This window comes from Panulirus ornatus, chromosome 41, assembly GCF_036320965.1.
Source record: "Panulirus ornatus isolate Po-2019 chromosome 41, ASM3632096v1, whole genome shotgun sequence".
In the NCBI taxonomy this organism is placed as follows: Eukaryota; Metazoa; Arthropoda; class Malacostraca; order Decapoda; family Palinuridae; genus Panulirus; species Panulirus ornatus.
The window spans coordinates 13,591,829-13,619,774 of record NC_092264.1 but is presented as its reverse complement, the minus strand read 5'-3'; the positions used below and the strand labels follow the sequence as shown (position 1 = coordinate 13,619,774).

The window sequence follows — 27,946 nt, the reverse complement described above, 5'->3', positions numbered from 1 at the left end:
ATTATTGATTTATGAAGTCTTTTCTTTTTAATGAACAAAGATGTTCTTCAGTTTATTGGTGAACGCACACGAATGGTGAACACACACACACACACACACACATACACACACACAGACACACACACACACACACAATGTTTTCCTCTCCTATCATGATCTTTAACATTATTTCATGATAATAATAACGTGAACCACCACAATTCACTAAGCTAACGTACAGTGTGTGTGTGTGTGTGTTCATTCGTGTCCGTTCAACAATAAACCGAAGAACATCTTTGTTCATGAAAAGAAAAGACTTCCTAAATCAATTTTCTTCATACGTTTTCAGAAATCCTTCATTTCCATTACCAATACCTTTCAGTTATCCACGAATACTAATACACAGCTCAACAAAAAACCTTAAGGAATGAATTATAGAAGAGAGAACAAAGGAAATCATTTGATTAAATTGGTCTCAATTACCCTAAAACCTTAAGGAATGAATTATAGAAGAGAGAACAAAGGAAATCATTTGATTAAATTGGTCTCAATTACCATAAAACCTTAAGGAATGAATTATAGAAGAGAGAACAAAGGAAATCATTTGATTAAATTGGTCTCAATTACCATAAAACCTTAAGGAATGAATTATAGAAGAGAGAACAAAGGAAATCATTTGATTAAATTGGTCTCAATTACCATAAAACCTTAAGGAATGAATTATAGAAGAGAGAACAAAGGAAATCATTTGATTAAATTGGTCTCAATTACCATAAAACCTTAAGGAATGAATTATAGAAGAGAGAACAAAGGAAATCATTTGATTAAATTGGTCTCAATTACCATAAAACCTTAAGGAATGAATTATAGAAGAGAGAACAAAGGGAATCATTTGATTAAATTGGTCTCAATTACCATAAAACCTTAAGGAATGAACAATAGAACAAAGGGAATCATTTGATTAAATTGGTCTCAATTACCATAAAACCTTAAGGAATGAATTATAGAAGAGAGAACAAAGGAAATCATTTGATTAAATTGGTCTCAATTACCATAAAACCTTAAGGAATGAACAATAGAACAAAGGGAATCATTTGATTAAATTGGCCTCAATTACCATAAAACCTTAAGGAATGAACAATAGAACAAAGGGAATCATTTGATTAAATTGGTCTCAATTACCATAAAACCTTAAGGAATGAACAATAGAACAAAGGGAATCATTTGATTAAATTGGTCTCAATTACCATAAAACCTTAAGGAATGAACAATAGAACAAAGGGAATCATTTGATTAAATTGGTCTCAATTACCCTAAAACCTTAAGGAATGAATTATAGAAGAGAGAACAAAGGAAATCATTTGATTAAATTGGTCTCAATTACCATAAAACCTTAAGGAATGAATTATAGAAGAGAGAACAAAGGAAATCATTTGATTAAATTGGTCTCAATTACCATAAAACCTTAAGGAATGAATTATAGAAGAGAGAACAAAGGAAATCATTTGATTAAATTGGTCTCAATTACCATAAAACCTTAAGGAATGAATTATAGAAGAGAGAACAAAGGAAATCATTTGATTAAATTGGTCTCAATTACCATAAAACCTTAAGGAATGAATTATAGAAGAGAGAACAAAGGAAATCATTTGATTAAATTGGTCTCAATTACCATAAAACCTTAAGGAATGAATTATAGAAGAGAGAACAAAGGAATCATTTGATTAAATTGGTCTCAATTACCATAAAACCTTAAGGAATGAATTATAGAAGAGGAACAAAGGGAAATCATTTGATTAAATTGGTCTCAATTACCATAAAACCTTAAGGAATGAATTATAGAAGAGAGAACAAAGGAAATCATTTGATTAAATTGGTCTCAATTACCATAAAACCTTAAGGAATGAATTATAGAAGAGGGAACAAAGGGAATCATTTGATTAAATTGGCCTCAATTACATAAAACCTTAAGGAATGAACTATAGTACAAAGGAAATCATTTGATTAAATTGGTCTCAATCATCAAAAAACCTTAAGGAATGAATTATAGAAGAGAGAACAAAGGAAATCATTTGATTAAATTGGTCTCAATTACCATAAAACCTTAAGGAATGAATTATAGAAGAGAGAACAAAGGAAATCATTTGATTAAATTGGTCTCAATTACCATAAAACCTTAAGGAATGAATATAGAAGAGAGAACAAAGGAAATCATTTGATTAAATTGGTCTCAATTACCATAAAACCTTAAGGAATGAATTATAGAAGAGAGAACAAAGGAAATCATTTGATTAAATTGGTCTCAATTACCATAAAACCTTAAGGAATGAATTATAGAAGAGAGAACAAAGGAAATCATTTGATTAAATTGGTCTCAATTACCATAAAACCTTAAGGAATGAATTATAGAAGAGAGAACAAAGGGAATCATTTGATTAAATTGGTCTCAATTACCATAAAACCTTAAGGAATGAACAATAGAACAAAGGGAATCATTTGATTAAATTGGTCTCAATTACCATAAAACCTTAAGGAATGAACAATAGAACAAAGGGAATCATTTGATTAAATTGGTCTCAATTACCATAAAACCTTAAGGAATGAATTATAGAAGAGAGAACAAAGGAAATCATTTGATTAAATTGGTCTCAATTACCATAAAACCTTAAGGAATGAATTATAGAAGAGAGAACAAAGGAAATCATTTGATTAAATTGGTCTCAATTACCATAAAACCTTAAGGAATGAATTATAGAAGAGAGAACAAAGGAAATCATTTGATTAAATTGGTCTCAATTACCATAAAACCTTAAGGAATGAATTATAGAAGAGGGAACAAAGGGAATCATTTGATTAAATTGGTCTCAATTACCATAAAACCTTAAGGAATGAATTATAGAAGAGAGAACAAAGGAAATCATTTGATTAAATTGGTCTCAATTACCATAAAACCTTAAGGAATGAATTATAGAAGAGGGAACAAAGGGAATCATTTGATTAAATTGGCCTCAATTACCATAAAACCTTAAGGAATGAACTATAGTACAAAGGGAATCATTTGATTAAATTGGTCTCAATCATCAAAAAACCTTAAGGAATGAATTATAGAAGAGAGAACAAAGGAAATCATTTGATTAAATTGGTCTCAATTACCATAAAACCTTAAGGAATGAATTATAGAAGAGAGAACAAAGGAAATCATTTGATTAAATTGGTCTCAATTACCATAAAACCTTAAGGAATGAATTATAGAAGAGAGAACAAAGGAAATCATTTGATTAAATTGGTCTCAATTACCATAAAACCTTAAGGAATGAATTATAGAAGAGAGAACAAAGGAAATCATTTGATTAAATTGGTCTCAATTACCATAAAACCTTAAGGAATGAATTATAGAAGAGAGAACAAAGGAAATCATTTGATTAAATTGGTCTCAATTACCATAAAACCTTAAGGAATGAATTATAGAAGAGAGAACAAAGGAAATCATTTGATTAAATTGGTCTCAATTACCATAAAACCTTAAGGAATGAATTATAGAAGAGAGAACAAAGGGAATCATTTGATTAAATTGGTCTCAATTACCATAAAACCTTAAGGAATGAATTATAGAAGAGAGAACAAAGGAAATCATTTGATTAAATTGGTCTCAATTACCATAAAACCTTAAGGAATGAATTATAGAAGAGAGAACAAAGGAAATCATTTGATTAAATTGGTCTCAATTACCATAAAACCTTAAGGAATGAACAATAGAGCAAAGGGAATAATTTGATTAAATTGGTCTCAATTACCATAAAACCTTAAGGAATGAACAATAGAACAAAGGAAATCATTTGATTAAATTGGTCTCAATTACTATAAAACCTTAAGGAATGAATTAGAGAAGAGAGAACAAAGGAAATCATTTGATTAAATTGGTCTCAATTACCGTAAAACCTTAAGGAATGAACAATAGAACAGAGAAAATCACTTGATTCCATGGCGTCCATTAGTAGTCAAGAGAAATGATCCAATTCCTTAAATCACGGACCAGATCATGACAAAGAATCATAATACAGGAGCGACAACCAGCGAGGGTGACGTACAGCCAAGCCCTTGGCTTCTGATCTTACATGGTGAGCAGAGACAGCAACTCAATGGCGACCCACACACACACTACGACACCCATTTTCCTTCCTTTCTCTCCGCCATTTCCATCCCCCCTTTTTGAGGGAGGGACGCACCACTTCACGAACCAACTATACATACATGTTAGTTGCTCAATGTTCTCCAATGGCGACCCACACACAGACTACGACATCTATTTTCCTTCCTTTCTCTCCGCCCTTCCTTCTCCCCTTTTGAGGGAGGGACGCACCACTTCAAACTCACGAACCAACGATACATGTCAGTTGCTCAGTGTTCTCCTCTCCTATTATGACGGTACATAGTCCGATAACAGGTAAGGTACAACGGTACATAGTCCGATAATAGGCGAGGTACAACGGTACATAGTCCGATAATAGGTGAGGTACAACGGTACATAGTCCGATAATAGGTGAGGTACAACGGTACATAGTCCGATAATAGGTGAGGTACAACGGTACATAGTCCGATAATAGGTGAGGTACAACGGTACATAGTCCGATAATAGGTGAGGTACAACGGTACATAGTCCGATAATAGGTGAGGTACAACGGTACATAGTCCGATAATAGGTGAGGTACAACGGTACATAGTCCGATAATAGGTGAGGTACAACGGTACATGGTCCGATAATAGGTGAGGTACAACGGTACATAGTCCGATAATAGGTGAGGTACAACGGTACATAGTCCGATAATAGGTGAGGTACAACGGTACATAGTCCGATAATAGGTGAGGTACAACGGTACATGGTCCGATAATAGGTGAGGTACAACGGTACATGGTCCGATAATATGCGAGGTACAACGGTACATAGTCCGATAATAGGTGAGGTACAACGGTACATGGTCCGATAATTTGATAATGCGCGGGATTGTGGGCACTTCCCTCCCAGACGCCATTTGAAAACTAAAAAGGCAACTCAACTATCGGTCGGTTAAGCAAGAGATTGAAAGAAAATGTAATAAATTGATATAATTTAGAGGTCAGATGATAATGTAGTTTTGTTTCTCCTTCAATTGATTATTCTAAAGGACAAACAAAGATTTGATATAAGAATGGATTATTGGTCCATGGGAAAAGTCGAAAGCGGGTGGGCTGTTGACACAGAGACCAAGATCTTACTTTCTATATTGCAAAACTCCGTTTCCTTTAAGGAAGTTCAACTATTATATTTTTTTAATTTTCTAAAAGAAGGAACAGAGAAGGAGGCCAGGTGAGGATATTCCCTCAAAGGCCCAGTCCTCTCTTCTTAACGCTACCTCATTAACACGGGAAATGGCGAATAGTATGAAAAAGATATATATATATATATATATATATATATATATATATATATATATATATATATATATATATATACACACACTATTCATAGTTTATATAAACGAGAGAGTAGAATGATATGCCGAAAGGCCAATGTGTAATATCATTATAGACCAAAATATTTCTACATGTAATTAACATATTTACTGTCTGGTTTGGTTTTCTTACACATCTCGCATATTACCCAGCATTGACACAGTACACGGGGGTCCAAACTCCAACACTTCAGTATAGGTGATTTTTTCCCAATTCATGTATCCTTCCAATTAACACTCCATCAGTATCACCAACCAGGCCAGCAGAAAAGCACATACAACCAGGCCAGCAGAAAAGCACATACAACCAGGCCAGCAGAAAAGCACATACAACCAAGCCAGCAGAAAAGCACATACAACCAGGCCAGCAGAAAAGCACATACAACCAGGCCAGCAGAAAAGCACAAACAACCAGACCAGCAGAAAAGCACATACAACCAGGCCAGCAGAAAAGCACACATAACCAGGCCAGCAGAAAAGCACACACAACCAGGCCAGCAGAAAAGCACATACAACCAGGCCAGCAGAAAAGCACATACAACCAAGCCAGCAGAAAAGCACATACAACCAGGCCAGCAGAAAAGCACATACAACCAGGCCAGCAGAAAAGCACAAACAACCAGACCAGCAGAAAAGCACATACAACCAGGCCAGCAGAAAAGCACATACAACCAGGCCAGCAGAAAAGCACATACAACCAAGCCAGCACAAAAGCACATACAACCAGGCCAGCAGAAAAGCACACACAACCAGGCCAGCAGAAAAGCACATACAACCAGGCCAGCAGAAAAGCACATACAACCAAGCCAGCAGAAAAGCACATACAACTAGGCCAGCAGAAAAGCACATGCAACCAGGCCAGCAGAAAAGCACACACAACCAGGCCAGCAGAAAAACACACACAACCAGGCCAGCAGAAAAGCACACACAACCAGGCCAGCAGAAAAGCACATACAACCAGGCCAGCAGAAAAGCACATACAACCAGGCCAGCAGAAAAGCACACACAACCAGGCCAGCAGAAAAGCACACACAACCAGGCCAGCAGAAAAGCACACACAACCAGGCCAGCAGAAAAACACACACAACCAGGCCAGCAGAAAAGCACATACAACCAGGCCAGCAGAAAAGCACATACAACCAGGCCAGCAGAAAAGCACATACAACCAGGCCAGCAGAAAAGCACATACAACCAGGCCAGCAGAAAAGCACACACAACCAGGCCAGCAGAAAAGCACACACAACCAGGCCAGCAGAAAAGCACATACCACCAGGCCAGCAGAAAAGCACATACCACAACAGCATGGAGAGAAATAACAACCCAAACACCTGCTTATAAATGACACACTTCCTAAAGACACCAGCAAAGCCAACCTCAGATAACTTCCACTCTTTCCTCATGAACACACAACCCCCCACAGTACAACCAGTTGTGGTGGAGGTGAAGGTTCCTTCACAACCAACCCAGAACCGACCCCTCCCACCACACACACACACCTGAAGCACCTCTGAACCAGTCCAATGACACTGCTTCTCCCAAAGGATGTACAACCATACCCATGATAACACGACTCATAACTCAAAGACACAAAACAACCTCACTCTTGAGAAGGGAAGGTTATGAATAACCTACACAAAATCCATTGAGTAACAACTGCCCATCCACTCCTCACTCCTACTAACAATGGAATTAGAACCCTTAAAGAAAATACATCAGACTTTCACATAAAAGACTTGGGCTCAAATGTAAACGAAGTAGACTTGGACATATCTTCTTCATTCCTGGCTACACAACAGAATGCTAGGCTACCCAACACCTGAAAACTTGCCATTGTATTACTTAAATGGACTACAACCCTCCAAACCGGCCAATTATCCTTCCTCTTACCACTCTGTATCACTTCTGTCTTCAGTAATCAAACTCTGTGAGAAAAAAAAAGAGAAAAATCCACTACAGAATCATGGAAAATATTCCACCCTCGTCTGCTCATCGTGGATTTAAGACAGGAAATCCACTCCCACACAACATACGCGCGTCCCAGATGATTTTAACACCTTGGTGATACATTTGCCACTGTGTTCCTCTCACGTAAACACACGTAACACACTTGACGTCACCTTCCAAATCAATAATAAAAAGCGGCTGACCAGTTTCATAACGTAGCCTCCCGCTGCGCCAAAGAGCCAACCTCACAAGAGTCTTCACTCCTACAATCCTTATCCTGTATAATGGAGTTCCTACGCGACCTGCCATTGCCCCCTGCACATCACGGAAGGTTCACTCACGTGCAGACGACCTCACATTCACATCACAACCTCACATCCACATCACAACCTCACATCCACATCACAACCTCACATCCACATCACAACACATGAGACGTGCACAAGACCAACACAGGTCCAACCTGGAGCCTCCGGTCACACCTCAACCATCCTGGGTATCACACACACACACACACACACCACACACAAACCTAAGAATAAGACAAAAAACTACATAATTGAAGAGCTGACACATAGCTCAGCCAGGTCTCTCTCTCTCTCTCTCTCTCTCTCTCTCTCTCTCTCTCTCTCTCTCTCTCTCTCTCTCTCTCTCTCTCTCTCCTGTTCTTACTGCTTGAGCCTGCCCCTCCCTCGTCTGTATGTGATGAAGGTTTACATCTCTCTCTCTCTCTCTCTCTCTCTCTCTCTCTCTCTCTCTCTCTCTCTCTCTCTATATATATATATATATATATATATATATATATATATATATATATATACATACAATTACTATGGATACCAAGAAAACAAGAGAGGATCTTACGACAAAAGAATTAGAATGAGTCTTCTCAACCTTGATCCTGTATACATTATAAGCCAGCTACCTCGCTAGCAAGCAGACGACAACAACTGGTGATGGTGGGTGTAGCGTACCACACACACACACACACACCGACCTTCCCTCATGAGAACGTGAGGTCTCCACCCCTAGTGACCTGCCTACCATAGGATAACAAGTCTCCATACACATATTCATGACAAAAAGAAAAGAAAATAAAAACCCTACAAGTACTTTCTGGCATACGCAAATGACCCGCTACCCTAAAGGCCTGGTTTCGTAACCTTATTTTAAACCAAAGACGATCATGAGCCACAACAACACTTGTAATGAACCAACCTGGACCGATGACAACACACGGGCACCACAGCTGTCATCGGCATGGCTGACTCAGGCCAGCATCCTAAAGTTCAGCCACAGTTTTCCTACTGGCTGCCAGGCACAGCGTTATGCAAGGCAAGGCTGGCGTCCATGCGCCCGTCCGTGCGTCTGCCACGGGCTGCCCACACGAATGTAAATTGTCCCCTCCTCCTCCTCCAGTACCTCTCTCTCTCTCTCTCTCTCTCTCTCTCTCTCTCTCTCTCTCTCTCTCTCTCTCTCCCACCTACTCCACAAAGGGTGAAAAGGAAAAGGGAAAAAGAAAACGGAGAAACAGAAATTCACTCAGAATTTCATCTGGTGGGCTCCGCAGGTGTTGGTCGACCTGACGCTTCTCAAAGATAGAACAACGACATGAGACGGACAGTTGCAGAGCTTCCCTGGGCTAAGGAAGGAAGGAAGGAAGGAAGGAAGGAAGGAAGGAAGGAAGGAAGGAGGAGGAGGAGGAGGAGGAGGAGGAGGAGGAGGAGGAGGAGGAGGGAGGGATCGAGGAAGGAAGGAAGGAAGGAAGGAAGGAAGGAAGGAAGGAAGGAGGAGGAAGAGGAGGAAGGAAGGAAGGAAGGAGGAGGAAGAGGAGGAAGAGGAGGAAGGAAGGAGGAGAAGGAAGGAAGGAAGGAGGAGGAGGAGGAGGAGGAGGAGGAGGAGGAGGAGGAAGGAGGAGAAGGAAGGAAGGAAGGAGGAGAAGGAAGGAAGGAAGGAAGGAAGGAAGGAAGGAAGGAGGAGAAGGAAGGAAGGAAGGAAGGAAGGAAGGAAGGAAGGAAGGAAGGAAGGAGGAGGAGAAGAAGGAGGAGGCTATCATACCTACCATCTCTTGTGTGGATGGCCTCGACCACAGGGTCTCAGCGAGGGCACTGCAGCCAGCCGCCTTACTGGCAGGAGGACACATGCAAACACCTCACGAGACCTGTGACCCAAAGTGCCAGGTATGGTGGATGTCACGTCACGTCCCGGAAGGCAAACGAAGAAAACCCATCCTCTCATACGTGCGAGCAACACTCCACACAATGGCACATGAAAACCCCTGTAGTTACACTACGACACTCGTTCAGAGGAGAAATTATAACGTCACCTTATACAACGACTCTCCCAGGTCTGGGGAAGCAGACCTTATGATGGTGAATATTTGGAGTTTCCTGGACAGACTGCAGGAAGATATGGTTGCGCCCAACACGTCGACGTCATCAAAGAGTTGAATTGTGGTATTTTGGAATGGAACAGAGGGAGACGAAGGTAGCATACAAAGAGATATAGGAAGGCTTTGAGACCAGTGATTTTAACCAGGTTATAATGCTTCCCCAATCCGAGATGTGGCAGAGGTCCAAAGTGAGAGAGGAAATATGTTCAGTACGAGAAAAAGACCTTTCTAAAATGAGGGAGGATGGGAAAGCGTGTTGGCGCGTACAGTGGAATCAACAGCGTGTGAATGAATATGATTACAAGTTGATGAAAGAAGACCATTGATGGAGAAACGAGACAAGACAATAAGCAGAAGCTGCTCCAACAACAACAAATGCCACAGAGAAAGAAGCTTTGCACTGGGGAAGCTAGAGAGGCATAAGAACCAGAGGAAGGAAGTTTAGGAAATTGAGACGCCACACCCTGTCAAGTGCTTCGAAGATGTTGAGGAACACCACGAAACTTTTGTAACAAAATCCCTGAGAGAGGAGGATCAGATGTGAGTCACTTCGAAAGCCGCATACATTAGCAGATAGAAAGGAATGGGATCGTAAGCGTTTGCGAGAGTAAGATCATGAAAGCCTCAGTGACTTTGGTGGCAAGAGACGGGAGAGCAATGGATATATACTCAGAAGTGTTACAACAGTCTCCTTAAGGGACAGGCTGCACCAAATTTCGCTTCAAGAGGACAAGGAAAAGTGTGGGTTTTCAGAGTGACGAAATAGACGAGCAAGGAGGGAGAGCTAGGCTCAGAGGCAAGCTCCCCTGAGAATTGAGGGACGGTTTCTTGAACATTGGGGCTGTACGTCCTTCTCCCCACCTGGAGCTGCGAAAATACGAGGCAGAACCTACGTGAAAGATAATGAAAAAAAGATACTGGAATTGGCACAGGTTCTGTGGGAGGAGACGGACTGGGTAAGAGGAACGAAACGCAGAATCGTCGTCCAAAATTGGTGTATTTGAGGAAAATTTAGGTAGGTTCCAAGAAAGAGTGGCTATAGCATCAAGACAGTCAAGTTTAGCTAGACTGATCGCGTCGGAGATAGAGGAGAAAAGGCTAAATTGCATCAGGTGCTGGCAATACTTTTGGTCAGAGCGGATGAAGTTAAACCAACACACTTTCCTTTTACGAAGCGATTCCCATCAGAAATGAAGGGACGAGTCTCTGTGCCTCACACACATATATACTCTGTAACGAGGTAGCCACCAGACCAGGACTCCGTCCCGGCCAAGGTGACATCCGCTATACGTTCAGCACAGCTAGAGCCATCCCAGTCAACAAGCGAAACAAGTTTCTCGTTCAAGGGAAAGATTAGATTAGATTATTTATTGACCACAGAATCACATAAGTCACAAATTTCTAAAAAAAAATTACCGAAACCAAAAGTAAACCATCATCACCATAACATAATACGTTAAGTATCGTCCAAATGAAAAATGCTTATTATATAATGATTATATAATGACTTAAACATAAGACATACAATACAATACATAAGAGGAACATAGTAGCTGGCATATTCTAACACAATTAGGCATATAGGTTCAAAATTTCATGAATAGCATGACATACAGTTTTATGATCCATCCTATTTACAGAGAAGTCTTGCATGGTAGTAATACCGAACTGCTGTCTTAGCTGGGTAGACATTGCGCACTGTTCTATAACATGTTTCTCGGTTTGAATATTTCCACACATACAAAGCCGCTCCTCCAATAGTGTAACCTGCCCCTCCTCCCTCGCCTGTTCCAACGCCCTTCCTCCACAGCGAGGGAGTGAGCACTTAAACGCAAGCTAGACCATGACATTCGCTCTGTCTCTCTTACATCTGTCTTCAGTTTATATATGTCATGTGTTACAAGAATTGGATTTGGGGAACAATAAAGTTGAGTTCTGTTTGATGATGATTTTAACGATTTTTGCTTCAAATCCATCAGAGCAATGTGTACATCATCTACCGCGTTTTCCAGTAAGTCATGGATATAGCGAGACGTGTTGTGATTATAAGTACGTATTGTACTGATCGAATGAGCTAAAGGGTCATCTTCCATTGAGCGTCTCTCCCTCCACTTGATCGAGAAAAATTGACGTTGTTTGCTTAAAATAAGTGCACGTAGAGTAGGGTATCCTAACTCTAATAAACACACATCATTACATGTTGTCTTTCTCACCCCCAACAACTGCTTAATGCACCACATGTATAATCTATTGACTGGTTTTATGTCACCATTGAGCCACGATTCACAGCCGTACAACAAGGAAGATGTTAACGCCGCTTCAAAATCTTTTCGCTCGACGTAAAATGGAATATCATTGTTCTTGTTTACAAAAGCAATAAATTTAAGGACATGGCATATTTTACTTTCTGCGTGTACCCTCACTGCTGTGGAGGGAAAGCCATCAGCAGTGAAGGGACTGCCCAGGTATACGTACCACCTCTCACAAGCCTCAACCACTATGTCGTCAACCACCATCATCTGTTGTTTGTCAACCTGAATGCCATTTATAACGAAGAACTTAGTTCTGCTGTTATTTATCTTCATTCCATATGTTGTACCAGACCTACTGAGCATCTTGAGTTTACAAATCATTGAATGTTTCGATGTAGATAATAGTACAGTATCATCCATTAAGACAAGTGTATATGCAACCAGCCCCCCAAAACCCGTCGTAGCCACAGCCTTGCTTAATCATACGAATGAGATAGTTGACATAGAGGACAAACAGCAGACCGGAGGTTGGAGAACCCTGCCTGCCCTACACCATTGGAAACAGTAACAAGGGCAGTACCGATGACACAGTTAGTCACTCGGTACAAAGCCGAGCAGGAATGAGCGTCGAACACTTCCAAAGGGGCTTAGCTCTCTCTCTCTCTCTCTCTGGCTTAGGGTTTAAAGGCGTGGGAGTGAAAAGCGGAAGAGATCTATTAGCAGGCTGCTAAAACTATAATATATATATATATATATATATATATATGGTATCCCTGGGGATAGGGGAGCAAGAATACTTCCCACGTATTCCCTGCGTGTCGTAGAAGGCGACTAAAAGGGGAGGGAGCGGGGGGCTGGAAATCCTCCCCTCTCGTTTTTTTTTTAATTTTCCAAAAGAAGGAACAGAGAATTGGGCCAGGTGAGGGTAGTCCCTCAAAGGCTCAGTCCTCTGTTCTTAACGCTACCTCGCTAATGCGGGAAATGGCGAATAGTTTGAAAGAAAGAAAGAATATATATATATATATAAGTGGCAACTTACTGGAATAGTATATATGCAAGTGACGCCAAGGTCGGGTTATCAGTCGCTGAGGAGACTGGGTTGTGTACGTCAGGCATCAGGACCCGCCGATCAACACTACCAGTAAGTTCAACCCAAGTGTACACTGACAACGAACATCTGCTACTTTATTGTCTATGGAAGACAAGGAACGGGAAGTGGTAGACGATGACTTGTCAGGAGGGGGGAGACGCTCGAGTATAGGATGACTGAGAAACGGACTCAAAAGTGTTTACTTGACTGGTTGAATAGGATTTTATCGGAGCCAACGACTCAGAATAGCTTAAAAAAAAGGATAAATACTTGCGAACTGGTAAAGTTGCTAACTGTGCTGATAATTCTCATATCAGTATAATCTATGTAAGACAAACCGTCCGTATATGACAGGAATATATATATATATATATATATATATATATATATATATATATATATATATATATATATATATATATATATTTTTTTTTTTTTTTTTTTTTTTTTTCCAAAAGAAGGAACAGAGGGGGGCTAGGTGAGGATATTCCACAAAGGCCCAGTCCTCTGTTCTTAACGCTACCTCGCTAACGCGGGAAATGACGAATAGTTTAAAAAAAAAAAAAATATATATATATATATATATATATATATATATATATATATATATATATATATATATATATATATATATGCGCTGAGGTTTTGGTGGATTCTACATGACAGCTAGAGACTGAGTGTGAACGAATGGGGCCTTTGTTGTCTTTTCCTAGCGCTACCTCGCACACATGAGGGGGGAGGGGGTTGTTATTTCATGTGTGGCGAGGTGGCGATGGGAATGAATAAAGGCAGACAATATGAATTATGTACATGTGTATATATGTATATGTCTGTGTGTAGATATATGTATACGTTGAGATGTATAGGTATGTATATGTGCGTGTGTGGATGTGTATGTATATACATGTGTATGTGGGTGGGTTAGGCCATTCTTTCATCTGTTTCCTTGCGCTACCTCGCTAACGCGGGAGACAGCGACAAAACAAAATAAATAAATGAATATATATATATATATATATTTTTTTTTTTTTTTTTTTTTTTTTTATACTTTGTCGCTGTCTCCCGCGTTTGCGAGGGAGCGCACGGAAACAGACGAAAGAAATGGCCCAACCCCCCCCCCCCATACACATGTACATACACACGTCCACACACGCAAATATACATACCTACACAGCTTTCCATGGTTTACCCCAGACGCTTCACATGCCTTGATTCAATCCACTGACAGCACGTCAACCCCTGTATACCACATCGCTCCAATTCACTCTATTCCTTGCCCTCCTTTCACCCTCCTGCATGTTCAGGCCCCGATCACACAAAATCTTTTTCACTCCATCTTTCCACCTCCAATTTGGTCTCCCTCTTCTCCTCGTTCCCTCCACCTCCGACACATATATCCTCTTGGTCAATCTTTCCTCACTCATTCTCTCCATGTGCCCAAACCATTTCAAAACACCCTCTTCTGCTCTCTCAACCACGCTCTTTTTATTTCCACACATCTCTCTTACCCTTACGTTACTTATATATATATATATATATATATATATATATATATATATATATATATATATATATATATATATATATATATTATCCCTGGGGATAGGGGATTAAGAATACTTCCCACGTATTCCCTGCGTGTCGTAGAAGGCGACTAAAAGGGGAGGAAGCGGGGGGCTGGAAATCCTCCCCTCTCGTTTTTTTTTTTTTTTTTTTTTTTTTTTAATTTTCCAAGGGAAGGAACAGGGGGGGCCAGGTGAGGATATTCCAAAAAAGGCCCAGTCCTCTGTTCTTGGCGCTACCTCGCTAACGCGGGAAATGGCGAATGGCTTGAAAGAAAGAATATATATATATATATATATATATATATATACTCAACAAACTTATACCTCTGTAACTGTAAGTTTGTTGAGTATTCCTGGTAAATTATATGGGAGGGTATTAATTGAGAGGGTGAAGGCATGTACAGAGCATCAGATTGGGGAAGAGCAGTGTGGTTTCAGAAGTGGTAGAGGATGTGTGGATCAGGTGTTTGCTTTGAAGAATGTATGAGAAAAATACCTAGAACGGCAATTGGATTTGTATGTAGCATTTATGGATCTGGAGAAGGCATATGATAGAGTTGACAGAGATGCTCTGTGGAAGGTATTAAGAATATATGGTGTGGGATGCAAGTTGCTAGAAGCAGTGAAAAGTTTTTATCGAGGATGTAAGGCATGTGTACGTGTAGGAAGAGAGGAAAGTGATTGGTTCTCAGTGAATGTAGGTTTGCGGCAGGGGTGCGTGATGTCTCCATGGTTGTTTAATTTGTTTATGGATGGGGTTGTTAGGGAGGTGAATGCAAGAGTTTTGGAAATAGGGGCAAGTATGAAGTCTGTTGTGGATGAGAGAGCTTGGGAAGTGAGTCAGTTGTTGTTCGCTGATGATACAGCGCTGGTGGCTGATTCATGTGAGAAACTGCAGAAGCTGGTGACTGAGTTTGGTAAAGTGTGTGAAAGAAGAAAGTTAAGGGTAAATGTGAATAAGAGCAAGGTTATTAGGTACAGTAGGGTTGAGGGTCAAGTCAATTGGGAGGTAAGTTTGAATGGAGAAAAACTAGAGGAAGTGAAGTGTTTTAGATATCTGGGAGTGGATTTGGCAGCGGATGGAACCATGGAAGCGGAAGTGAATCATAGGGTGGGGGAGGGGGCGAAAATCCTGGGAGCCTTGAAGAATGTGTGGAAGTTGAGAACATTATCTCTGAAAGCAAAAATGGGTATGTTTGAAGGAATAGTGGTTCCAACAATGTTGTATGGTTGCGAGGCGTGGGCTATGGATAGAGTTGTGCGCAGGAGGGTGGATGTGCTGGAAATGAGATGTTTGAGGACAATGTGTGGTGTGAGGTGGTTTGATCGAGTAAGTAATGTAAGGGTAAGAGAGATGTGTGGAAATAAAAAGAGCGTGGTTGAGAGAGCAGAAGAGGGTGTTTTGAAATGGTTTGGGCACATGGAGAGAATGAGTGAGGAAAGATTGACCGAGAGGATATATGTGTCGGAGGTGGAGGGAACGAGGAGAAGTGGGAGACCAAATTGGAGGTGGAAAGATGGAGTGAAAAAGATTTTGAGTGATCGGGGCCTGAACATGCAGGAGGGTAAAAGGCGGGCAAGGAATAGAGTGAATTGGATCGATGTGGTATACCGGGGTTGACGTGCTGTGAGTGGATTGAATCAGGGCATATGAAGCGTCTGGGGTCTGGATGTGGAAAGGGAGCTGTGGTTTCGGGCATTATTGCATGAGAGCTAGAGACTGAGTGTGAACGAATGGGGCCTTTGTTGTCTTTTCCTAGCGCTACCTCGCACACATGAGGGGGGAGGGGGATGGTATTCCATGTGTGGCGAGGTGGCGATGGGAATGAATAAAGGTAGACTGTGTATTGTGTGCATGGGTATATAGGTATGTGTCTGTATGTGCATATATATGTGTACATTGAGATATATAGGTATGTATATTTGCGTGTGTGGACGTGTATGTATATACATGTGTATGATGGTGGGTTGGGCCATTTCTTTCGTCTGTTTCGTTGCGCTACCTCGCAAACGCGGGAGACAGCGACAAAGCAAAATAAATAAATAAATATACATATACATATATATATATATATAATATATATATATATATATATATATATATATATATATATATATATATATATATATATATATATATATCCCTGGGGATAGGTATCCCTGGGGATAAAGGAGAAAGAATACTTCCCACGTATTACCTGCGTGTCGTAGAAGGCGACTAAATGGGGAGGGAGCGGGTGGCTGGAAATCCTCCCCTCTCGTTTTTTTTTTTTTCAATTTTCCAAAAGAAGGAACAGAGAAGGGGGCAGGTGAGGATATTCCCTCAAAGGCCCAGTCCTCTGTTCTTAACGCTACCTCGCTAATGCGGGAAATGGCGAATAGTATGAAAGATGAAAGAAGAAAGATTCTCTCTCTCTCTCTCTCTCTCTCTCTCTCTCTCTCTCTCTATATATATATATATATATATATATATATATATATATATATATATATATATGGAAAAAGGTGAGAACAATGGAAGTAAGGGGAGTGGGGGAGGAATGGGATGTATTTAGGGAATCAGTGATGGATTGCGCAAAAGATGCTTGTGGCATGAGAAGAGTGGGAGGTGGGCTGTTTAGAAAGGGTAGTGAGTGGTGGGATGAAGAAGTAAGAGTATTAGTGAAAGAGAAGAGAGAGGCATTTGGACGATTTTTGCAGGGAAAAAATGCAATTGAGTGGGAGAAGTATAAAAGAAAGAGACAGGAGGTCAAGAGAAAGGTGCAAGAGGTGAAAAAAAGGGCAAATGAGAGTTGGGGTGAGAGATTATCAGTAAATTTTAGGGAGAATAAAAAGATGTTCTGGAAGGAGGTAAATAGGGTGCGTAAGACAAGGGAGCAAATGGGAACTTCAGTGAAGGGCGTAAATGGGGAGGTGATAACAAGTAGTGGTGATGTGAGAAGGAGATGGAATGAGTATTTTGAAGGTTTGTTGAATGTGTCTGATGACAGAGTGGCAGATATAGGGTGTTTTGGTCGAGGTGGTGTGCAAAGTGAGAGGGTTAGGGAAAATGATTTGGTAAACAGAGAAGAGGTAGTAAAAGCTTTGCGGAAGATGAAAGCCGGCAAGGCAGCAGGCTTGGATGGTATTGCAGTGGAATTTATTAAAAAAAGGGGTGACTGTATTGTTGACTGGTTGGTAAGGTTATTTAATGTATGTATGACTCATGGTGAGGTGCCTGAGGATTGGCGGAATGCGTGCATAGTGCCATTGTACAAAGGCAAAGGGGATAAGAGTGAGTGCTCAAATTACAGAGGTATAAGTTTGTTGAGTATTCCTGGTAAATTATATGGGAGGGTATTGATTGAGAGGGTGAAGGCATGTACAGAGCATCAGATTGGGGAAGAGCAGTGCGGTTTCAGAAGTGGTAGAGGATGTGTGGATCAGGTGTTTGCTTTGAAGAATGTATGTGAGAAATACTTAGAAAAGCAAATGGATTTGTATGTAGCATTTATGGATCTGGAGAAGGCATATGATAGAGTTGATAGAGATGCTCTGTGGAAGGTATTAAGAATATATGGTGTGGGAGGCAAGTTGTTAGAAGCAGTGAAAAGTTTTTATCGAGGATGTAAGGCATGTGTACGTGTAGGAAGAGAGGAAAGTGATTGGTTCTCAGTGAATGTAGGTTTGCGGCAGGGGTGTGTGATGTCTCCATGGTTGTTTAATTTGTTTATGGATGGGGTTGTTAGGGAGGTAAATGCAAGAGTCCTGGAAAGAGGGGCAAGTATGAAGTCTGTTGGGGATGAGAGAGCTTGGGAAGTGAGTCAGTTGTTGTTCGCTGATGATACAGCGCTGGTGGCTGATTCATGTGAGAAACTGCAGAAGCTGGTGACTGAGTTTGGTAAAGTGTGTGGAAGAAGAAAGTTAAGAGTAAATGTGAATAAGAGCAAGGTTATTAGGTACAGTAGGGTTGAGGGTCAAGTCAATTGGGAGGTGAGTTTGAATGGAGAAAAACTGGAGGAAGTGAAGTGTTTTAGATATCTGGGAGTGGATCTGTCAGCGGATGGAACCATGGAAGCGGAAGTGGATCATAGGGTGGGGGAGGGGGCGAAAATTTTGGGAGCCTTGAAAAATGTGTGGAAGTCGAGAACATTATCTCGGAAAGCAAAAATGGGTATGTTTGAAGGAATAGTGGTTCCAACAATGTTGTATGGTTGCGAGGCGTGGGCTATGGATAGAGTTGTGCGCAGGAGGATGGATGTGCTGGAAATGAGATGTTTGAGGACAATGTGTGGTGTGAGGTGGTTTGATCGAGTAAGTAACGTAAGGGTAAGAGAGATGTGTGGAAATAAAAAGAGCGTGGTTGAGAGAGCAGAAGAGGGTGTTTTGAAATGGTTTGGGCACATGGAGAGAATGAGTGAGGAAAGATTGACCAAGAAGATATATGTGTCGGAGGTGGAGGGAACGAGGAGAAGAGGGAGACCAAATTGGAGGTGGAAAGATGGAGTGAAAAAGATTTTGTGTGATCGGGGCCTGAACATGCAGGAGGGTGAAAGGAGGGCAAGGAATAGAGTGAATTGGAGCGATGTGGTATACAGGGGTTGACGTGCTGTCAGTGGATTGAATCAAGGCATGTGAAGCGTCTGGGGTAAACCATGGAAAGCTGTGTAGGTATGTATATTTGCGTGTGTGGACGTGTGTATATACATGTGTATGGGGGGGGGGGGGTTGGGCCATTTCTTTCGTCTGTTTCCTTGCGCTACCTCGCAAACGCGGGAGACAGCGACAAAGTATAAAAAAAAAAAAAAAAAAAAATATATGTGGATGTTGTTCATGATGTGATACTGGTTCGACCTAACTGATGTTGTACTTCTTGGCCACACAGATGTTGCTGGACCTGGGAAATCTTCGTCCCTCAGGGATACCCGTACGACACGTTTTCCCCTTGCTGCTGCAGCTACTGACGCTCGTCGCCACACAGGTTAGTAGCACACTGAAAGGTCGCTAACTTTCCAAGTTAATACTAATGTGAAACTAGATTCGCTACGAGAGTAATACCACCGCTAACTTTTAGCATGAGTATCACTTTTTAGCGTATCACGCTAGAAACTGTTCGTCAATGTGTAAGGTTAACCTCACTGTTGTGAAGTTGTTAGTATGAGGTTTGTACCGACGCTTGTGATGACGATCAGTCGGGTTGGTACTACTGACACAGCGGTCTTTATAAGGTATTATTGTCAGCCTGGCAATGATGTGAGGTTTTTGTGGCCATGTTTGTGAGGTTTTCGTGGCCATGTATGTGAGGTTTTCGTGGCCATGTATGTGAGGTTTTCGTGGCCATGTATGTGAGGTTTTCATGGCTATGTGTGAGGTTTTCGTGACCAAATATGTTGACCATGTATATGAGGTTTTCGTGGCCATGTATGTGAGATTTTCGTGGCCGTGTATGTGAGATTTTCGTGGCCATGTATGTGAGATCTTCGTGGCCATGTATGTATTGTTTTCGTGACCAAGTATATGAGGTTTTCATGGCCATGTATGTGAGATCTTCGTGGCCATGTATGTATTGTTTTCGTGACCATGTATACGAGGTTTTCGTGGCCATGTATATGAGGTTTTCATGGCCATGTATGTGAGGTTTTCGTGGCCATGTATATGAGGTTTTCATGACCATGTATGTGAGGTTTTCGTGACCATGTATGTGAGATTTTCGTGACCATGTATATGAGATTTTCGTGACCATGTATGTGAGGTTTTCGTGACCATGTATGTGAGATTTTCGTGACCATGTATATGAGATTTTCGTGACCATGTATATGAGGTTTTCGTGACCATGTATGTGAGATTTTCGTGACCATGTATATGAGATTTTCGTGACCATGTATATGAGGTTTTCGTGACCATGTATGTAAGGTTGGCGTCACGGTTGGTTGAAGAATACACAACTGTAAGACTGAACAAAATTATGAAGGTGGAAGCCCATCACAGCTCAAGGTGAGTTTGACCAAGAACTGAGGTCGCAAGATGGGAGAAAGCTGTCATTATAAATATTAGTCTCTAATCCTATTACACTTGATCGCCGTTTTCCGCGTCAGCAAGGAAGCGCCAGGAAACAGACGAACGAACCATTCACTCACACACACACACACACACACACACACACACACACACATATATATAGATATATATATATATATTTTTTTTTTTTTTTTTATACTTTGTCGCTGTCTCCCGCGTTTGCGAGGTAGCGCAAGGAAACAGACGAAAGAAATGGCCCAACCCCCCCCCCCTCCATACACATGTATATACATACGTCCACACACGCAAATATACATACCTACACAGCTTTCCATGGTTTACCCCAGACGCTTCACATGCCTTGATTCAATCCACTGACAGCACGGCAACCCCGGTAGACCACATCGCTCCAATTCACTCTATTCCTTGCCCTCCTTTCACCCTCCTGCATGTTCAGGCCCCGATCACACAAAATCTTTTTCACTCCATCTTTCCACCTCCAATTTGGTCTCCCTCTTCTCCTTGCTCCCTCCACCTCCGACACATATATTCTCTTGGTCAATCTTTCCTCACTCATCCTCTCCATGTGTCCAAACCACTTCAAAACACCCTCTTCTGCTCTCTCAACTACGCTCTTTTTATTTCCACACATCTCTCTTACCCTTACGTTACTCACTCGATCAAACCACCTCACACCACACATTGTCCTCAAACATCTCATTTCCAGCACATCCATCCTCCTGCGCACAACTCTATCCATAGCCCACGCCTCGCAACCATACAACATTGTTGGAACCACTGTTCCTTCAAACATACCCATTTTTGCTTTCCGAGATAATGTTCTCGACTTCCACACATTCTTCAAGGCCCCCAGAATTTTCGCCCCCTCCCCCACCCTATGATCCACTTCCGCTTCCATGGTTCCATCCGCTGCCAGATCCACTCCCAGATATCTAAAACACTTCACTTCCTCCAGTTTTTCTCCATTCAAACTCACCTCCCAATTGACTTGACCCTCAACCCTACTGTACCTAATAACCTTGCTCTTATTCACATTTACTCTTAACTTTCTTCTTCCACACACTTTACCAAACTCAGTCACCAGCTTCTGAGCTGATATATATGATATATATATATATATATATATATATATATATATATATATATATATATATATATATATATATATATATATATCATTCATTCATTATACTTTGTCGCTGTCTCCCGCCTTAGCGAGGTAACGCAAGGAAACAGACGAAAGAATGGCCCAACCCACCCACATACACATGTATATACATACACGTCCACACACGCACATATACATACCTAGACATCTCAACGTATATATATATATATATATATATATATATATATATATATATATATATATATATATATATATATATATATATATATACACTCACAGGCATATACATAAATACACATGTACATAATTCATACTGTCTGCCCTTATTCATTCCCGTCATCACCCCGCCACACATGAAATAACAACCCCCTCCCCCCGCTTGTGCGCGAGGTAGCGCGAGGAAAAGACAACAAAGGCCACATTCGTTCACACTCAGGCTCTAGCTGTCATGTATAATGCACCAAAACCACAGCTCCCTTTCCAAATCCACGCCTCACAAAACTTTCCATGGTTTACCCTAGACGCTACACATAACCTGGTTCAATCCACTGACAGCACGTCGACCCCTGTATACTACATCGTTACAATTCACTTTATTCCTTGCACGCCTTTCACCCTCCTGCATGCTCAGGCCCCGATCGCTAAACATCTTTTTCACTCCATCCTTCCACCTCCAATTTGGTCTCCCACTTCTCGTTCCCTCCACCTCTGACACATATGTCCTCTTAGTCAATCTTTCCTCACTCATTCTCTCCATGTGACCAAACCATTTCAACACATCCTCTTCTGGTCTTTCAACCACATTCTCTTTATTACCACACATCTCTCTTATCCTTTCATTACTTACTCGATCAAACCATCTCACACCACATATTGTCCTCAAACATCTCATTTCCAACACATCCACCCTCCTCCGCACAACCCTATCTATAGCCCACGCCTCGCAACCATATAACATTGTTGGAGCCACTGTTCCTTCAAACCTAACCATTTTTGCTTTCCGAGATAATGTTCTCGCCTTCCACACATTTCCTAATGCTCCCAGAAATTTTGCCCTTTCCCCGACCCTGTGACTCACTTCCGCTTGTATGGTTCCATCCGCTGCCAAATCCACTCCCAGATATCTAAAACACTTCACTTCCTCCAGTTTTTCTCTATTCAAACTTACCTTCCAACTGACTTGTCCCTCAACCCTACTGTACCTAATAACCTTGTTCTTATTCACATTTACCCTCAGCTTTCTTCTTTCACAAACTTTACCAAACTCAGTCACCAGCTTCTGCAGTTTCTCACACGAATCAGCCACCAGAGCTGTATCATCAGCGAAGAACAACTAACTCACTTCCCAAGCCCTCTTATCCACAACAGACTGCATGCTTGCCCCTCTCCCCAAAACTCTTGCATTCACCTCCCTAACAACCCCATCCATAAACAAATTAAACAACCATGGAGACATCACGCACCCCTATCGCAAACCGACATTCAGTATGAGCCAATCACTTTCCTCTCTTCCTACTCGTACACATGCCTTACATACTCAATAAAAACTTTTCACTGCTTCCAGCAACTTACTTCCCACACCATATACTCTTAATACCTTCCACAGTGCATCTCTATCAACTCTATCATATGACTTCTCCAGATCCATAAATGCTACATACAAATCCATTTGCTTTTCTAAGTAATTCTCACATACATTATTCAAAGCAAACACCTAATCAACACATTCTCTACCACTTCTGACACCACACTGATCTTCCCCAATCTGATGCGCTGTACATGCCTTCACCCTCTCAATCAATACCCTCCCGTATAATTTCCCAGGAATACTCAACAAACTTATACCTCTGTAATTTGAGCACTTACCTTTATCCCCCTTTGCCTTTGTACAAAGGCACTACGCATGCATTCCGCCAATCCTCAGGCACTTCACCATGAGCTATACATACATTGAATATCCTCACCAACCAGTCAACAACACAGTCACCCCATTTTTTAATAAATTCCACTGCAATACCATCCAAACCCGCTGCCTTGCCGGCTCATCTTCCGCAAAGCTTTCACTACCTCTTCTCTGTTTACCAAATCATTCTCCCTGGCCCTCTTACTTTGCACATCACCTCGACCAAAACACCCTATATCTGCCACTCTATCATCAAACATTCAATAAACCTTCAAAATACTCACTCCATCTCCTTCTCACATCACCACTACTTGTTATTACCTCCCCATTAGCCCCCTTCACCGATGTTCCCATTTGTTCTCTTGTCTTACGCACTTTATTTATCTCCTTCCAAAACATCCTTCTATTCTCCCTAAAATTTAATGATACTCTCTCACCCCAACTCACATTTGCCCTCTTTTTCACCTCTTGCACCTTTCTCTTAACCTCCTGGTTCTTTCTTTTATACATCTCCCAATCATCTGCACTACTTCCCTGCGAAAACTGTCTAAATGCCTCTCTCTTCTCTGTCACTAATAATCATACTTCTTCATTCCACCACTCACTACCCTTTCTAATCAACCCATCTCCCACGCTTCTCATGCCACAAGCATCTTTTGCGCAAGCCATCACTGCTTCCCTAAATACATCCCATTCCTCTCCCACTCCCCTTACGTCCTTTGCTCTCACCTTTTTCCATTCTGCACTCCGTCTCTTCTGGTACTTCCTCACACAAGTCTCCTTCCCAAGCTCACTTACTCTCACCACTCTCTTCACCCTAACATCCTCTCTTCTTTTCTGAAAACCTCTACCAATCTTCATTTTCGCCTCCACAAGATAATGATCAGATATCCCTCCAGTTGAACCTCTCAGCATATTAACATCCAAAAGTCTCTCTTTCACGCGCCTGTCAATTAACATGTAATCCAATAACGCTCTCTGGCTATCTCTCCTACTTACATACGTTTTTATCGAGGATGTTAGGCATGTGTACGTGTAGGAAGAGAGGAAAGTGATTGGTTCTCAGTGAATGTAGGTTTGCGGCAGGGGTGTGTGATGTCTCCATGGTTGTTTAATTTGTTTATGGATGGGGTTGTTAGGGAGGTGAATGCAAGAGTTTTGGAAAGAGGGGCAAGTATGAAGTCTGTTGGGGATGAGAGAGCTTGGGAAGTGAGTCAGTTGTTGTTCGCTGATGATACAGCGCTGGTGGCTGATTCATGTGAGAAACTGCAGAAGCTGGTGACTGAGTTTGGTAAAGTGTGTGAAAGAAGAAAGTTAAGAGTAAATGTGAATAAGAGCAAGGTTATTAGGTACAGTAGGGTTGAGGGTCAATTCAACTGGGAGGTGAGTTTGAATGGAGAAAAACTGGAGGAAGTGAAGTGTTTTAGATATCTGGGAGTGGATCTGGCAGCGGATGGAACCATGGAAGCGGAAGTGGATCATAGGGTGGGGGAGGGGGCGAAAATTCTGGGAGCCTTGAAGAATGTGTGGAAGTCGAGAACATTATCTCGGAAAGCAAAAATGGGTATGTTTGAAGGAATAGTGGTTCCAACAATGTTGTATGGTTGCGAGGCGTGGGCTATGGATAGAGTTGTGCGCAGGAGGATGGATGTGCTGGAAATGAGATGTTTGAGGACAATGTGTGGTGTGAGGTGGTTTGATCGAGTAAGTAACGTAAGGGTAAGAGAGATGTGTGGAAATAAAAAGAGCGTGGTTGAGAGAGCAGAAGAGGGTGTTTTGAAATGGTTTGGTCACATGGAGAGAATGAGTGAGGAAAGATTGACCAAGAGGATATGTGTCTGAGGTGGAGGGAACGAGGAGAAGAGGGAGACCAAATTGGAGGTGGAAAGATGGAGTGAAAAAGATTTTGTGTGATCGGGGCCTGAACATGCAGGAGGGTGAAAATATATATATATATATATATATATATATATATATATATATATATATATATATATATATATATATATATATATATATACATATATATATATATATATATATTCCTGGTAAATTATATGGGAGGGTATTGATTGAGAGGGTGAAGGCATGTACAGAGCATCAGATTGGGGAAGAGCAGTGTGGTTTCAGAAGTGGTAGAGGATGTGTGGATCAGGTGTTTGCTTTGAAGAATGTATGTGATAAATACTTAGAAAAGCAAATGGATTTGTATGTAGCATTTATGGATCTTGAGAAGGCATATGATAGAGTTGATAGAGATGCTCTGTGTAAGGTATTAAGAATATATGGTGTGGGAGGCAAGTTGTTAGAAGCAGTGAATAGTTTTTATCGAGGATGTAAGGCATGTGTACGTGTAGGAAGAGAGGAAAGTGATTGGTTCTCAGTGAATGTAGGTTTGCGGCAGGGGTGTGTGATGTCTCCATGGTTGTTTAATTTGTTTAGCGACAAAGCAAAAAAAAAAAAGAAAAATAAGAATATATATATATATATATAAAATATATATATATATATATATATATATATATATATATATATATATATATATATATATATATATATATATATCCAAACCTGCTGCCTTGCCGGCTTTCATCTTCCGCAAAGCTTTCACTACCTCTTCTCTGTTTACCAAATCATTTTCCCTAACCCTCTCACTTTGCACACCACCTCGACCAAAACACCCTATATCAGCCACTCTATCATCAAACACATTCAACAAACCTTCAAAATACTCACTCCATCTCCTTCTCACATCACCACTACTTGTTATCACCTCCCCATTTGCGCCCTTCACTGAAGTTCCCATTTGCTCCCTTGTCTTACGCACTTTATTTACCTCCTTCCAGAACATCTTTTTATTCTCCCTAAAATTTAATGATACTCTCTCACCCCGACTCTCATTTGCCCTTTTTTTCACCTCTTGCACCTTTCTCTTGACCTCCTGTCTCTTTCTTTTATACATCTCCCACTCAATTGCATTTTTTCCCTGCAAAAATCGTCCAAATGCCTCTCTCTTCTCTTTCACTAGTACTCTTACTTCTTCATCCCACCACTCACTACCCTTTCTAATCAACCCACCTCCCACTCTTCTCATGCCACAAGCATCTTTTGCGCAATCCATCACTGATTCCCTAAATACATCCCATTCCTCCCCCACTCCCCTTACTTCCATTGTTCTCACCTTTTCCCATTCTGTACTCAGTCTCTCCTGGTACTTCCTCACACAGGTCTCCTTCTCAAGCTCACTTACTCTCACCACCCTCTTCACCCCAACATTCACTCTTCTTTTCTGAAAACCCATACAAATCTTCACCTTAGCCTCCACAAGATAATGATCAGACATCCCTCCAGTTGCACCTCTCAGCACATTAACATCTAAAAGTCTCTCTTTCGCGCGCCTGTCAATTAACACGTAATCCAATAACGCTCTCTGGCCATCTCTCCTACTTACATAAGTATACTAATGTATATCTCGCTTTTTAAACCAGGTATTCCCAATCAGTGGAATCTATTAAAAAAGGGGGTGACTGTATTGTTGACTGGTTGGTAAGGTTATTTAATGTATGTATGACTCATGGTGAGGTGCCTGAGGATTGGCGGAATGCGTGCATAGTGCCATTGTACAAAGGCAAAGGGGATAAGAGTGAGTACCCAAATTACAGAGGTATAAGTTTGTTGAGTATTCCTGGTAAATTATATGGGAGGGTATTGATTGAGAGGGTGAAGGCATGTACAGAGCATCAGATTGGGGAAGAGCAGTGTGGTTTCAGAAGTGGTAGAGGATGTGTGGATCAGGTGTTTGCTTTGAAGAATGTATGTGAGAAATACTTAGAAAAGCAAATGGATTTGTATGTAGCATTTATGGATCTGGAGAAGGCATATGATAGAGTTAATAGAGATGCTTTGTGGAAGGAATTAAGAATATATGGTGTGGGAGGAAAATTGTTAGAAGCAGTGAAAAGTTTTTATCGAGGATGTAAGGCATGTGTACGTGTAGGAAGAGAGGAAAGTGATTGGTTCTCAGTGAATGTAGGTTTGCGGCAGGGGTGTGTGATGTCTCCATGGTTGTTTAATTTGTTTATGGATGGGGTTGTTAGGGAGGTAAATGCAAGAGTTTTGGAAAGAGGGGCAAGTATGAAGTCTGTTGGGGATGAGAGAGCTTGGGAAGTGAGTCAGTTGTTGTTC

General features: G+C 41.1%; 1 protein-coding gene across 1 annotated transcript in view; it reads left to right on the top strand.

Moving 5' to 3' along the window:
- The first annotated feature begins 13,133 nt into the window (after positions 1-13,133).
- The window catches only part of LOC139761682 (neurotrypsin-like), a 92,246-nt gene continuing 77,433 nt past the window's right edge, over positions 13,134-27,946 (top strand). The window contains exons 1-2 of the mRNA XM_071686012.1: positions 13,134-13,197; positions 19,576-19,671. The gene's annotated coding sequence lies outside the window, so the exon portion shown is untranslated. The remainder of the gene's footprint in view (positions 13,198-19,575; positions 19,672-27,946) is intronic.